The sequence below is a fragment of the Bradysia coprophila genome, chromosome IV (assembly GCF_014529535.1).
Source record: "Bradysia coprophila strain Holo2 chromosome IV, BU_Bcop_v1, whole genome shotgun sequence".
Taxonomy (NCBI): Eukaryota; Metazoa; Arthropoda; class Insecta; order Diptera; family Sciaridae; genus Bradysia; species Bradysia coprophila.
Window position 1 is genome coordinate 1172635 of NC_050738.1, and position 16721 is coordinate 1189355.

At 36.2% G+C, this 16721-nt stretch overlaps 1 long non-coding RNA gene across 1 annotated transcript; it reads left to right on the forward strand.

Annotated features, from left to right (window-relative positions):
* Positions 1-550: 550 nt before the first annotated feature.
* On the forward strand, positions 551-959 carry LOC119066616. The gene is made up of 2 exons (XR_005085773.1): positions 551-820; positions 889-959. It is a non-coding gene; the product is annotated as an uncharacterized LOC119066616 (long non-coding RNA).
* Positions 960-16721: the final 15762 nt, after the last annotated feature.

Genomic DNA, 16721 nt, shown 5'->3' on the forward strand with positions numbered 1-16721 from the left:
CACTTAATGGTGTTATTGCCACGTACATTTTGAGTGTTTAATTGATAGCAGAGATTATTTTTTTTATGCTTTTGACTATCACGTTTGAATTATCATCTTAAGATCATGGAGTTTGTAAGTAATTTTCACCAAAATTCTCAATTTCCGCTATAACAATTCGAGCTGCTTAGTTTTTAGCGATCGCCCAGTGAGCATGGATCAAAAGATAATCTTCTCGCCATTATAGTGACTACTCCGAAAATTAAGAATTTACCATTGATGGTCGGATGGATTTTAAATGGATCAACTGATAGGTGTGTCAAAAACTTATCTGACAAGTTAACGTAATACCCTTTCAGTATTTTAACCTAACAATTTATATAGACTGATAGAAGATGGAGATTAAGGCAAGATTATGGCCAGGTGAAGTTGCTTACATAGCAATGTAAACTTATTGCGATACACCTTCACCTGTCCTTAACACCTCACGAGTTTTTGACATTAGGCGAGATAAATCGGCAACGGTGTTGATCTCGCATCTTCTCTGAGTCTATTTAAGTTCTTTGGGAAGGTGTTAAAAATGACCGCTGAATTTTTTGATTTATTGCTCGTGCTTTGGCAGCATTGATTTCAATAATTAAACGCGACCGACAACGCGATGTTTTTGCATTGCCGAAGACATTTTTTGTCACTTGGAAGTGTTTTCTATTTCATTGCTTCGTCATTCATTTTCATACCTCTGACCAAGGTACACGTTTTTAGTTTATTTCTGTACAAATCGTAATCGGTCAATTTTATTAAAGTTGAATTGAGGGATTAGATTACGTGTGATTTACTAGATGTAAGAGAATAGTGATTCACTATGTTTTGTATATAGTTTTTAATGTTTTTTGTTGTCTGAATTTGTAGATTTTAAAGCTCCGCTACATACACATGTCTATGAATTATCTTACGTTCAATAAATGATTACGAATGGAGAATTCATGGTTTTGGTGCTGGAAGAATTAGTGATTTCTACGATTCCCTTTTCAACAGAAGGTTTATCAATGCCGGTAAACTCTGACGGGAATTCAGCTGATGATCAAAAGACCTAGTTCCGTTAAATCTTTCAATTAACAAATCTGAAAATTTTTAAGGATGGTGGTAGTTTTATTCGTTCTTCTACATTGATGCTACCTTGTATAACCGTGGAAATGTAAACAAATCTTACACGTCACCACAGAATTCTAGTATTGGCAAATATCTGATAAAACTTCAAAGTCAATTATTTTCATTGATTCTTTTCTGTCCGGTCGTAAATTTAATTAGAGTATTGAGCTTCTAAATTATAAAATAAAATTTTATAACTGGAAATCGAACAGTTTGTGCAGCAAAACAGCAAAAAATTGAAAATGGCGAAAAATTCAAATTCAAAATAATATGTGCGCTTGAGAAAAAGCGTGACACGGACGCATTTTTGCTATTTGAAATTAATGACATGACCAAGGTAAAGTTTGCTATAAACGCCATCTCTACCTGTCTTTAAAATAACAAAATTGCTTAGAAACCTGGGCCATCTGTTTTGTGACAGGCACAACATTTTGTGAAACACAAGTAAATCTTAGTCAACCATTTTAAAAAAAGATGTCAGTGGCAACGAACTATTGTGCTAGGCCGCGGCTCTGAATGGCATTACCTCCGCCCATATATTTACCTTGGGCATGACCTCGTTAATGACAAGAAGAGGAGGAAAAGGGATTTGACAATTTGCAGACAATAAAGTCTACTCGAAGGTTATTTTTGAGCTGTCAAAACGTCATCCATAGAGCCATAACCAAAAAAATATTATTGACAAATTGTTTGCAAAAGCATTGAGGGATGCTGTGGATGGTCTCGTTCGTATTCGGCTTGTCAAAACTCGTCTTTACCGTACGATGGAACAAACCTATGTTAAGAAAACAATAATCGAGCACAATAATCTTCATCCTCGATCATTCACGTTGGATTTAAATAAGTGTTCAGATCTTAGTGATGAAGTGTTGCCCATCAGTCATGCCGAGTATAACTAAATCTATGGCCACGCCAAAAGGATATTTGATTTGCAAATAAAATTGGTAACTAAATAAGGTTTTACGTTGTCTATTAGATTGTTGCGAATTGTGTTTTTGTGGAAAAACTGGGCTTTTACGAAGCTTTCCAATCAGGGTCTTATATGCAGAACGAGCACAGCATGCTTTCGACGACGGTAAATGATCGACTGTCAGTTCTTTCAATGAATGTACAAACCAGGTCAGGTATCATCCAAACCGAGTTGAGCTTGTTTATATGAAATCGCTATGTCCTCCGCTCCTTGTGTTGACATTTCATTGACATCTTTATCGTTCGCAAATCTACTTTTTCGAATTTGCTATTTCTTGTCCAAAATTCATCGTCCTCTTCGTAATGGAAATTTGTTTCACCGCAGTGGACTATCTACTCTATAAGTGAAATGAAACGATCGTTTTTCTTTCTTTTTGATGTTTAAAATTTTAACAATTTTATATTTTACTGTCAACAAGGAATGGTTGAAAAATGTTCCAAAATAAAAAAAAGTTTACTTTTTGATCCTTTTCATTTGTCGTAAATAATTTATAAAAAAGTGAATTCTTAGAATATCCCTTTCGTTCTAAAATTTCAAAATCGATATGTCCAGATTGTTCAGGATGCACTTACCACTGGCCAAATTAAGCATGTCTTTCACGAAAATCTTTGCATTGATCAATCATGTTACGAATACCAGCAAGCAAATCATCTTTAACAGTAATCGTACGGGTAAGTTTGATCAATTTTTCAGATTTAACCTTCATATCTGAGAGATAATATCTTTCATCTTGAAGATCAATCCTGACATTGGCAATTTGAGTTACTGCTGTTCGAATTGTATAATAAGCGTCATCACTGACTGCATTTTTCAATGCAAGGACCTTGCCCAAGACAGGTTTAAAGTGAGCGAGACTTTGCGTCAATAGCCTTCTTGATGCATCCATTTTTCTTATGCCATTTTCGAGTTCTTCTTTAATATTTCGTTTATGATTTTCAACTAAATCCGGGAACCTATCAAAAAAATATCCCGTTCCTTGCATCAGTTGTACACACTTTGAGCACCAATCGAAAACTGATTCAGTTGCATTTTGATAGATATATTGAGCATTTTGCACGTCTGTTTGGATTTCACGGACCTTCCCTCCCTGTTCGTGTGTAAAAGTCCCATCTTCCATTTCCTTGTAATTCTCTCTGATCTCATCCCAGTTGATAAATTGATCCGATGTTCCATCATAATTTTTATATATCGATACAGCAGCAGTAGCACCCAGCAAGACTCCAACAATCACACAAAACGAAACAATCAAATTCATTTTTATTTTATTGCAACGGTTCATTACGTAACTTTTAAAATTAAAGTTTGTCTGAATTTTGAAATTCAACTGAGTTGATTTCGAGTCGTACGCTGCTTTTATATTCAGATTTTGTGCTGCATTCTATATGACATTTTGTAAAATTATTGTTTGTATCACTAACATAACAGATATGTCATATGTCGTTATCACTGACGCTCACAATTACAAGGCAATGTTATGCAATATAAATCAATTATTCCGATGCGCTATCACTATGTGAAGGAAGAAAATTATTACGAAACGATCGAACTTCGATGATTCTACTATTTCGTATCAGTATGCCGTGACCTATAGGTGTTTCATTGATCTAGAGTGGCATTTGATTTGTTTGATTTGTTTGTAAACACGGCAGAGTAAAATGAACCATTCAGGAGCGCTTGATTTCACTAGGGACCTGAATTATCTTATATTTTCAATATGAATTCAATTTATATATCAGTGTTCATTTGAGTTCATTTTCATCCTGCGAATTAGGTCGTCTAATTATCTGACTTTTCAAAAATGAACCGCTTCATTTTATTATTCAGTTTATTATTATTATACTCACGTACACACGTCGATTACAATTACAATTGGTCGATTACAACTCTGTCCAAGTTTGGGTCACTACACTGACTGAATCAGTATTCTGACAGGATCAGTACGTTGACAAAAGGAATTTTTTCGTTTTTTCGTTCTCCGTTTTTCTTTCTGTTTCCGTTTTTTTTTTTTTGGTTTTTCGTTGTCGGGTTTTTCTCCTTTTTGGATTAGTGGTCGTGCAGTTGTGTTAGTGTCAAGGCTTTTAGTTTGTGTGTTTCTGCGGTTTTCGGGTTTTTTGTTTTGTGTGAAATTTGAGTGGTTTTTGTGTGAAGGCGAGTGGGTTTTTTTGTGTGGAAGCGAGTGAGGTAATCCGTGCGTGAGCTGGTGGGGTGAGTGAATTTTCTCTTTGTTGAGCTACGTTTTGTGGGTACGTTTTCATAGTAGCTTCTCACTAAGTTTCGAAATTTCCATCGAAAGGTGGCAGAACTTTTATTGTAAATTTTCAAATTACTAGTTCAATCAGAAAATTTACTGCTGTCTCGTGTAACGGACCAGTGGAAACGACTGAAGATGGTTAGACCACGCTAACCTCTGACCGCCACCGGTTCCGGAGGTCGAAACAGCATTTTATCTCCACTTTCGCTTCACGCGATCCATGGGAAAGGGAAGAGTAATTATGCTCTGTTTGTTTGTTTTGGTGATTATTCTGCATATTAGATAACGCCACCCCTGGAGTTAGTCTGGCTTCCAGGTAAAATAAAGTTTTGTACCATTGGTCGATTACAAGGCTGCAAATCTCTACACTTTATACCTATAAGAGACTATTTTGAATTGCGAAACCAATAACAACGATCGAAAATACCCGTGCGTAAATTGACATTAAAAGTACGGTATTTAGATACCAAAACCTGGTAAGTTATTATGAATATTTTGACATTGCAGTAGATAAAGGGCCACGCAGCATCCAACTGTGAGGAACACAGATGTTCACATATGAAGTCCGCACACAAACACAAACCGAACGAGTACCCACTGAATGACGAATCACCTTCAACCTGCGTAAATTGCAATGGAAACCACCAATACTCTATCTACTACTTTTATTAAGGTGGTGAAAGAATCAAGGAGCCTTTGGAATTAACGCGTAGATTACAGCATAGTCAGTCAAACTGTGGAATACAAAGAAATAAGTCGTGAATTTGACACATAGAACTGAGAGTTTGGTTGCTAGAGAGTGTATTGCTCATATGTTTTAAGCTTATGGTCGCTACTGTCGAGTGTTGTAGTCTTTTAAATTTGCGAAAAACATTTTCCATCTCATTACCGATTTGCATTAGATGTACTAAGCTTGCAATGATCTCACCCCAAGAAACAAAATACGCGCAACATAAAATCGAATGTAAAAATGCGATAAAAAAGCTCCCTTCTAATAATAATAATGTTTGTCGATGTATGCGTGTGTAGGTGCGCTGCTGCCTGTAGTGTTTACTAGAAAATATCCTGAGTTATTTAATATTCAAGCCACGACATTTTGTATCTTTTTTATCTTTCACATTCCACGGAAGCATTTTAAATATTTTATGACACATATTTGTTGTCACCTTTCGTTCAGAAACTCGAAGAATATTTGTTTGGTGTGACGAAAGTGTCGCATGGGTGTTTCAAAGATTATTTATTATTTAAACAAGTTTTACATGTTGTCTGTGTTTTATGTTATCATTCGGAATATGAAAATGAAATTGCAGACCCTTCCCGGTGTTTGTTTTTTTTTACTTCCATCTCGGCAAGTAGAAGGTGAAGGAAGTGAAACATATTTAAGATGTCAAAATAATAAAAACTCTTCCCGTTTTCCGACTCTGCGACAGCAAAACATCAAACACAGGATCTGAATTTTAAAATATAAATCATAACAATTTCATTGGAATGAATTATTTATTGGGTGATATAATATATAAAACGGAAGACGAACGTTCGGTTCGGTGTTGTGTGCACATTCCGAGTTTTTTCTTTTTAGCTTATTTAATGAATGTACATTTTATAGCAGGAAATATTGCGATTCTAGTCGGTTTATGTCAGACTTTTATTGTTCGCCGTCCAGTTATTTGCTTTGATTGTAAACTTACATTTAAATTCTGTAAGTTCTTCGCATTTTACATTATATTAACTACTCATGAAGAGATACATCTTTAATTTGAGTTATGAATTTTAAAAATATGTCTCAGATATAGTGAGACTGAATTTTTGTATTTCCATTTTAGAATAACAAAATTCTATCATAGTCAACGAAACATAAGTACTAGCGATCGTTCGTCTCTCTTCACTGTGGGTGGTTAACCTACAATTGTTTGACTCGCAGCTGGACGATATAATTAGAGAAAAACCCACAAAAACTATGACCATCGCAAACATTTTAATATTTGGTCTGATAAGTGCGTCGGGTAGTTTACGGTGTATACAGATTAATCTTTTAAGGCTCAAATGAATTCATTAGTTCATAAAGTCATGTCATGTCTTCAGAAAAATGGCAGCGCTATCTAACGTCATAGATAGCGCTAGCGGCAGCAAACGATTCTTAGATCTAATTTGACAAAAGGTAAATTTTCTGTGAATTCTTCACATTCTGATTGCAAGAAATCGCATAAGGTGTAAGTCTCTAGGGTAACCTTTTCCCACTGTATTTTTAGCACCGTACGAAGTACTGGGGGCTTATAAGATTAATATGCCGTTTGTAACACGTCGAATTGGAAGCAGACAGTAAGGGAAAAGCATTTGGTTATGTTCATAGATGACGAATCCGCAATAACAAAAAATGTCCGTCCGTCCGTCCGTCTGTGACCCCTCTAGCTTGAGCAAATCACAACCTTTTTTCAAAATTCTTTTTTTCCCCGATTGGTATCAACAAAACTAAGGTCAAGTTCGAAAATGGGCATGGTAGGGTCGGCCCTTCCAGAGCTAGGGCCCTATTGGTGTTTTTCAGTCTTTCGACGATATCTACCGAAATACGCACGCAATAGCTGCTTGTGATATATCAAATGAAAGGTATTGACGAGTAGAACAAAGTTGCTGAACATTGTTTTTGTGTAGGATGCAACGCGAGCTTGTTCAAAGGGCTCAAAGGTCGTTACTCGGCCCTAAGTGTTTTTTCCACATAAATCGAGTAAATCTCATCCGATTTTGCCAGATTTAGTTTTTTATGGAAGGTAATTGAATACCGAAAAGAACGTGTCGAAAAAAGTTTCAAATTTGGGCCCTTGGACTAAGGCCGCTACTCGGCCCTAAGTGTTTTTTGCACATAAATCGAGTAAATCTCATCCGATTTTGCTAGATTTTGTTTCATTTGAGAGATAATTGAATGCCGAATAGAATAATGGCAAAAAAAGTTTCAAATTTGGGCCCTTGGACTAAGGCCGCTACTCGGCCCTAAGTGTTTTTTGCACATAAATCGAGTAAATATCATCCGATTTTGCTAGTTTTTGTTTCATTTGAGAGATAATTGAATACCCAATAGAAAGTTGGCAAAAAATTTTGGGTTTCTAAAATAATGTCGTAAATTGTTGGTTCTATTTGAGAGGTACTTCGTACGGGCTTTCGTAATTGCGCTATGCGCAATTTTAAAAATGAACACTTTCAGTAAATTTGACCATGCCCAACTTTACTTGCATTTTGGTAATAGACGCATTAGGGTTGTAGACGTATTAGGGTTCCGGGCGTATTACGGCTACGGACGTATTATGGTTACGGACGAAATAGGATTACGGGTCGTACGGGGCTAAGTCGCAGCAAACGCTCCGACTGTTCTGATGCCTTGTTTCTTAAAAGAACCAGATAGAGGATATAATAGAGTTACAGTCCATAGGACATTCGATATTTTTAACGTTGCGAATTAGCAACGGACTATTAGAATATCTACGAGTAAGTGTTACATAGAAAGCGAATGAAGGAAAAATCATACAATATGCCGGTGGTACAAAACTTTATTTTACCTGGAAAATTAATTAATTCCAGGGGTGGCGCTATCTAATATGCAAAACCGAAAGAACATCCTCCTTTTCCACTTTATTCGGGGCTTTTCACTGAGACACCAAAAACAAACAAACTCCTTTTCTCATTTAACGGCGGGGGGCGGGATTTCCACTGAGACATTAAAACAACAAGCTCCTTTCCTCATTCATCAAAAATAAACGAACAGAGTATCAAACTCTTCCCTTACCCATGGGATTCACGTTAAGTGAAAAACAAAAAGACACAAAGACAGACGCTGTTTCGACCTCGGGATTCAGTGGCGGTCTGAGGCTAGCGTGATCTAGTCATCATCAGTTGTTTCCACTGATCCCTTCCCAAGACAGCATAAAATCGCAACGTTGAACAAGTTGTTGACGATTTTATTTCGAAAAAGTTGCCATTTTAAACATGGAAAATCGGATTAAAGGGACGGCTGCTTTGAAAACTTCACCAAAAATTTGCAGCAAAAAAACCATCGAGAAACAACTCTTGAAATCCAACACATTACAACCACAAAAAGAAACAAAATTCAGCAGTACTGTACTCACGATCTGAGTCCTTTCCAATGCACCGCCAATTTCCTTTCCTTTTCCAACGAAAACCAATCACCAAATTGAACACTTGAGAGAAAACCAAAAGCAATTCCAAACGAAAACTGCCACAGTCAAGAAAAACTACTTCGAATTTTCGTTCAAAAACCATAGAGTTATAATCGAGAGATGACATGGGGCGATGTCATTCTTAAACATGGCTGGGTGGCCATATAATTTCTGTGTGCCCATTAGCATCAAAGCCACCATGTCACCTCTCGACTGTAACTCTATGTCAAAAACAGAAGAATCATGTCCTAATTTTTACAAACTTTATTTCCGATTGTATTGATGATCTTACATTTTCTGATACACCTACATATTCAGAAAAATCTTGCAGTAACTATCTGAGGTCCAGAGAGCTAAAATTATTCAAAAGATTGATTTAAAACCAACAAGTTAGTAGTGGATGGTCTTTCTATGTACTTTGCCGGTTGAAGCACTGTCAAATCTTCCATCAGAGTAAACACAACAGGCCAGAACCTTTGTACGGGTCGGAGTAGTCAGAAGGAAATGTTTTTAGTAACAAAAACGAGTTAAATTTTCCATGCAAATCCATGGGTTTAGCGTATATAAATATAATACAAACAACTCTGGTATTTTCTTTCAGTCGAAATTGTGCTCGTAATTTGTCTTACATTTTCTTAATTATTATTTTCCCTTCGTCAATTCGCATCTTTATTATTTTACCCCATATATTTGTAACATGTATAATTTCTGGTCTTGCTAAGACCGTCTTAGTTATTCCTTTTTTCTCTCCATTCGCAATGCAGAAAGATATCGTACATTATTACGAAAATCGTGCGAGTGGAATACTCACCTTTCTATGGTTGGTTTTTATATCATCATGTTTTCGTTGTAAACGAATTTATGTTTGTAGCACGACAGATACATACCAGATAAAGTATAATCTACCAAAATATATTCATCTTACAAGAGACATTCAAATGTACAGATGAATACCAATGTTTTTCGCACTATTTATTTCTTACTTTCCTGTGGTGGAACCCTTACCGGAAGACGAATATATGTGAAATGGCTGACTTTGTTTACTGTCTTTTCTCTCTTCCATTTTATTTATTGATGTCATTGCATTCGGAAGATTCGTATCGTAAACTGCATAAATAGAAAATATTTTCTTTACGATTTATGATCTTTATTATCTAATAAGAAAAATAGAAATATTTTTGTTCCTGCAACACAGTACGCAAGGAGAACTTCAATTCTGATTACTCCATATGTTCGGAGTTTTCAGTTTTGTTACAAACCATAATTATTCTTCATGTAGACGGAAAAATATTTTTTTTGCTTTTTGAAGAAATCATAGCTTTGCTGATCTGATACCACTAGCTACATCGATTTTGCTATTGAAAATAAATACATTTGCAGTAGTATAATACGTACTTGCTTCTAAGTTTGTTGTTTTGGCAAGTGTGAGCTTTGAGAGTAATCACACAAGTCAAAACAATAAATAACTTACAAGCAATTACGTAAGATTTACATGCTTGCGTTCGGGAAGTGCAATTTACTAGAGAGGGAAAATGGACTTTCCGTCCCTAGGAAAAAGTCTTTCCATTTTTCGTAAGGAAAACGTCATACGGGCTAAAGCCCTCGGACACCTTTACTCATCTGGATACGAAATATAAAAAGCATAAAAAGTTGTATACGCATCTGTTGTGGACGGCTTATTTTAGGCACTTTCGCTTGTCGCCGTCACTTAATTCGGGCTGCAACTCGTGAAATTGCCTAAAATATACCGTCCACAACAGATGAGTATGCATCATGTAACTATTACTTTACTAGGAAGGTAATAGGGCCATTCCCTCCCTAGGGAAAACCCTCTACGTCGATCGTAAAGTAAAATAGCATACTGCACACGGGAAGTAATTTAATCTTGAGATATCACATTACTTCCCTGGTATAGAGAGCTATTATTTCACTCTAGATCAATGAAACATCTAAAAGGTCACGACATATTGATACGAATAACAATTTTTTCCTTCGTATAGTGATAAAGCATCGAAATAATTGATAATTATTGCATAAAATTGCCTTGTAATTTTTAGAATCAGTGATAATGACAAACAACAATTTTACAAAATGTCATCGAATGCATCGATCGAATATATAAAAGCAGCGTACGACTCGAAATCAACTCAGTTGAATTTCAAAATTCAGACAAACTTCAATTTTAAAAGTTACGTAGTGAACCGTTGCAATAAAATAAAAATGAATTTGATTTTTTCGTTCTGTGTGACTGTTGGAGTCTTGCTGGGTGCTACTGCTGCTGTATCGATATATGACAGATATAACACAAGATTGGACCAATTTATCAACTGGGATGAGATCAGAGAGAATTACAAGGAAATGGAAGAAGAGGCTTTGTCGTACGAGCAAGCACAAAAGGTCCGTGAAATCCAAACAGACGTGCAAAATACTCAATATCTGTATTGCAATGCAACTGAATCGGTTTTCGAGTGGTGCTCTAAGGGTGTACAAATTATTCGAAGAACGAGATATTTTTTTGATAGGTTCCCGGATTTAGCTGAAAATCATAAAAAAAGTATAAAAGAAGAACTCGAAGATGGTATCGGAAAAATGGATGCCTCAAGAAGGCTATTGACGCAAAGTCTCGCTGAATTTAAACCTGTCTTGAACAAGGTCCTTGCAGTCAAAGACGGAATCAGTGATGACGGCTATAATACAATTCGAACAGCAGTAACGCAAATTGCCAATGTCAGGATTGATCTTCAAGATGAAAGATATTCTATCGGAGAAATGAAGGTTAAAGCGCAACAAGTGATCAAACTCACTCGTATGATTACTTTTAGAGATGCTTTGTTTGCTGGTATCGATAACATGATTGATCAATGCAATGATTTTCGTCAAAAACACGCTTAATTTAATACCGGCGATAAAAGTCCATCCTGAACAATCGGCTTGGATTTTGAAATTTGACAACGAAAGGGGTCTACAATTTTATTTTTTTTAATTATTTATTTACGACAAATGAAACAGCGCAAATTTTCAATAATTTTTTTGTCTGACATTTTTCACCTGTACATTAAAATTTAAGTCAAACGTTGTAAAAGCGATGCCTTTTACTATGAAATCGCAAAAAAAAAAATTAAAAGTTTACCTTTTTAAAACAACAAAAATTAGACCGAATTAGACTAAAGAACAACAAAATAAGAAAAACATCTTGCAAATTTTCGAACATTTTTCAACCATTTCTTGTTGACAGTAAAATATAAAATTGTTAAAATATAAACATAAAAAAAGAAAAAGAAAATGCTTTTTTCATTTGAAAGAAATACCCAATAGCTGAGGACGATGAATTTTGGACAAGAAATAGCACATTCGAAAAAGGTGATTAACGAACGATGAAGAATCCACGCGCTTAGTGGTATGCGGTGGTATGCTTTGTTGCGCTGCATAAAAAAAACGGTCGAATCCGATATTTTGAATTTTTGTATGGGAATTCACATTCAAACGTTGATATCTCCGTTGTTTTTAAAGAATAAGAGCCAGATTTTGCTAGGTTAGTATCTTTTATCGATTGCCAAAGCCATACTCATTTGTGTAAAATGTTGAGTAAAAATTTCACACATTGATCGTTCTCGGCGCTTTATCTTCTAGCGAAATTATTATTTTTATTATTATTATTATTTCGTATGGCATTATAAACAGCTGATTATCACATCGCAAATATTAAAACAAAAAAGTTCAAGAAAAGTTTAAAAAAAAACGAAATGAAAAGAAAAAAAAATTTCAACAAAGCAACAAAAAAAAAATCAACGTCGGGAAAGCATACTATCGTCACACTTGAACATCCAATTGATTGAGCCATTGAATAGCGTTAGGCGTCAGTTCGTGTAATTCGACTAGGCCACCAGTGAACTTTCTTACTGGGCAAACGTCGACAATATGATTGGTGGTTTGAACGTCTGAGTTGCAGTCGCAGTTCGGTGATGTGATCACATTCCACTTGTAAAGTAAATCGGCGCAACGGCCGTGGCCAGTCCTAAACCTGTTTAATCGACACCAGGTTTTCCGATCTGCGTCAAAACCATTGATCTTTTCTGTCGGGTCAGTGATCAGGTGTTCGTTGTGAAGATTTTCCGCACGCCAAGCTTCTCGCCACTTTTCCTTAATGTCGAATTCATAATTTTCATCTGTGTTATAAAATGGTTCGCACCAGATTGGCTTTCTGGACTTTAACCTTGAGATGATCGGTGCAAGAATAAGGTCCTGGTGGATCGGGAGGCTTTCGTTTTTAGCGATTTTTGACCATTCTCGATGTAGTGCGGCTTCGCGACGAATAGTCGATGGGATAATGTTCGCCAGTACTGGTAACCATGCCGTTGGTGTTGAACGTATCGTTCCGGTGACAATTCGTAGAGCAGCGTTAATTTGCGTATCTACTTTGCTTGTGTGCGAGCTTCTTAACCACACAGGGCAACAATATTCCGCAGTCGGATAGACCATCGATAGAGCCGCAGTCCGCAATGTGTTGGCATCACATCCCCACGTTGAGCCTGCCAGCTTTTGGATGATATTGTTTCTCGACTTTAGTTTCTGTGCCGTTTTTTCCAGATGTGGTTTATGTGTTTGGGTTCTGTCCATGGTATAGCCAAGGTACTTCGGATTGGAGTTGAATTTCAACGTCTTTCCACAAAATTTGGCTGTCAGCTGCGTCGACGCTTCTCTGTTGTTTAAGTGGAAGTAACCAATTTCCGTTTTATCTGGATTTGGGCACAATCGCCAATCTCGATAGTACTTTTCGAGTGTTGCCAGGTCCACATTGAGAATTTGTTCAATGTACTTTGGGTTCCGGTGTTGAGCGGCTTGTGCATTGTCATCGGCGTAGCTGAACTTTCGGGAAATAGTCTGTGGCATATCGTAGATGTACAAATTGAAAAGAAGCGGCGCCAGTACAGAGCCCTGTGGTAGGCCGTTGTTCAAAAATTTAGTCTTGCTGCAGTTTCCATTCATAAATACTTTGATTTGTCTGTTCGACAACATGTTCTGCAGTAGTTGTGTGAGTACAGAGCATTTTACAACATCGACAAATTTCAATAACAGTCCATCCTTCCATACCGTATCGTATGCCGACGACAGGTCTACGAATGCAACACCGGTTTTCAGCTTTAATTCGAAACCAGATTCGATATGCGTTGACAAGGCGAGAATTTGGTCACAACAACTCCGGTCTTTCCTGAACCCGGCAAATTCTGGTGGAAGGACTTCCTCAATCGTATCGTAAATCCTGTTGTATATTAAGCGTTCCAATGTCTTATAGCATACGCTCAAGAGTGAGATAGGACGGTAGCTGGCAGGATCGTCTTCGGGTTTGTTGGGTTTGAGTATGGCGATTACTTTACTTTTCCGAAATTCTCTGGGGATGTTCTTCGTCAGTAGAATATCATTCATGAATTTTGTTAACCAATTTCTCGCTGATTTGCCAAGATTTTTGACGAATTCTGGGTAAATCATATCGGCGCCTGCAGCTTTCCCTAGTTTGAGAGAATCAATTGCCTGATTGATTTCATCAATTTCAAACATTCGTGACAACTGCGGGTTGGCGGAAAGGTTTTTCTTCTTCACTTTCAAGGCGCTCTTAACGTACTTTTTCGAAATTTAGCGAAATTGAATGCAAATAACAACAGTTTTCATATGGGTACCATTTTATCGTAACACTAAACCACTGTCGTGTATAGCCATTTTCTCTGCACACACGACCGATCCTTAGCAATTTAATTTATTTTATATTTTTTTATGTTATATTCCACCATACGTACACTTCATTTTGTTGTGCTTTATAAATTGAATTTAGTTCAAAACAACAAACTTTACCAATAATAGAGATTGAAAAAGTTTACATTAAATTTGTTTTATATTTTTCCCCAATATAATTCGAACATGTTTGCAACGAGGTGATATCGGTTGTTACACATAAACCCTCCATCTGTTATCTGTAACTAGTCACATATATCAAAGAATATTGAAATTCAGCGGACGAGAACAAAAAAAAAGTTTCGATTCGGGTTTTTTTTTGGGAGTTAATGTATAACTACCTACAGCCTAGTTGCAACATAAATTTTTAATGTGAAACAGATAAAAAACTAAATATCGAAATTAAAATCGAAAATTTTAATTTACATATGCATGTAATGGAGAGTCTGCGATTGTGAGCGAGTGATTCCATGAAAATTAGTAGCCGAGTTGAACATTTTTTTGAAGTTTCCCGGTTACCAAACCACGATTTTTCGTACGATGCGTATACATTCACTAATTCTTCCCACATTTAATTTCATTTCTTTGAAGAACATTGCCTTAAGATCAGATATAAATTTAAACATGAATTTCAATCCGTTTTTATTTACAATGATCAGGACAATGATAAAATTTTACAATCGGCAGCTAAGTTTTTTATTTAAGTTTGCAGCCATTTAAATAAAAAAAAATTCTTTTATTTTCGCATTTAGTAGAATCGTTCCGAAGATCGCTTCTACGTTGTATAAAAAATGATTTAGCGTAAATATTCCCAGACTTTGAATTTAGAATAGGGCCGAGTCTTTTAACAAATAATTTTGCAGGATGAATGTTCCGAAAGTCTCGACAGCAAAAGGTAAAAAATGATAATTCTGCATGATTTCTTCATATAAATCCTCCTTCTTTGAACATGTAAAGTTAGCAGCGGTTTTTAAAGTTTGATTTATATACGAGACAGTAATGGTGTCTACGCAGGTGGCGTCACAAGCCAAGCTCCTCCAAGGAAATTCGTGAGAAATGGGAGAAGTGTAAAACGTTAATGAAGTACATGTAGAATGTACAAAAGTGGTAAAAACGTGTGTAGATTGTTGAGTTTAAATTGGACAAAATAGCAAAATACTAATCATAGGTTGTGCAACAAAATGGTGATTGGCTGTACCTCTCCCGCATTTGTCAAGTGACATTTCAGTGAATTTTTCAGCTTTTCGTGATATTGCAAAAAAAAGGTCAGATGATTTCATTAACTTTGGGAACACGGGTTCACCAATTGAATTCAGTGATAGTGTCCGCCTTCTCTGCAAAATTGATGTTCCACGGAACTGACTAGTGAAGTGTTGTAGCTTACCTCACCCACTATCGTTCCACATATATAACTTCTGTGTTAAGCCTACAAATCGATACAAAACACTACACAGTCAGTCCCGTGGAACATACTTAAATGGTGCCAATCGACAAAATCAAAATGAAATTGAATTCGTTGGTTCAATTGAATGTGGGAAGTGTGTGGGATGTAAAAGTAATGCATCCTACACCCCTCTCTAGTCTTAATATAATTGGGTAACTGTAACACAACTTTTCTGCTGAGAATATTTTCAAGAAACAAATTTACTGACATTTTTTGACATTAACTAAAACTAAAATTCATTACTGGTGAATACGGGATGAATGAAGGGAACCGATATTTATGTTGCAAACTTAATACTCTATGTAGATTCCACATTTTTTTGGGCAGGAACGGAACTTATAAACCGGAAATACTTAAAAATTATCAATTGGAGCGACAAAATATGAAACACGGGACTCATTAATTTAGCTTTTATTGTGAGAAATGCATAAAATTCCATAATTTTTGTGTTTTCGACATTCCTAATTGTTGCAAATTTACCAGAGGCGCCGACTACGGTCTTGCCGCGAGGCTCGGGCAACACTATGACCAAATTAGTCGAGGCTGAGCAACACTATGACTCGACGACACAATAAATATCATTTTTACATCAAAAATGATTTAAACTGTAGAAGAAAACGAGCATGTAAGTCAAAAATTCTCGCTGCGTGGCATTTCACTTTAAGAACAATTCCAACGTTAGCTTCACTACTTTCTCGGAATTCTACATAATTTAAAAGAAATCCTTCGGTTCCACACGATAACTCGACTAACATCTTTTTATCGCTGTTCTAGTTTTGTAAGAGTATGTTACAACATTAGGAAAGTAAGTGAGTCATTACATGACGTGTGTGTGAGTATATGTATTCAAGTGTGAATGTTTATGAAACAAGAGCGTTAGCAAAGTTTTTGAGGGACCGTATTGAAACGAACTTTATCTTCATCCGAATTTACACTGGCAGCACAATTAAGAAAAAAATCGCTCGCTACGCTCGCAATTATCTTTTATTCTTTACAAAGCTTATGGTTCTTATAAAGAAGTTTCGCCCAATGTTC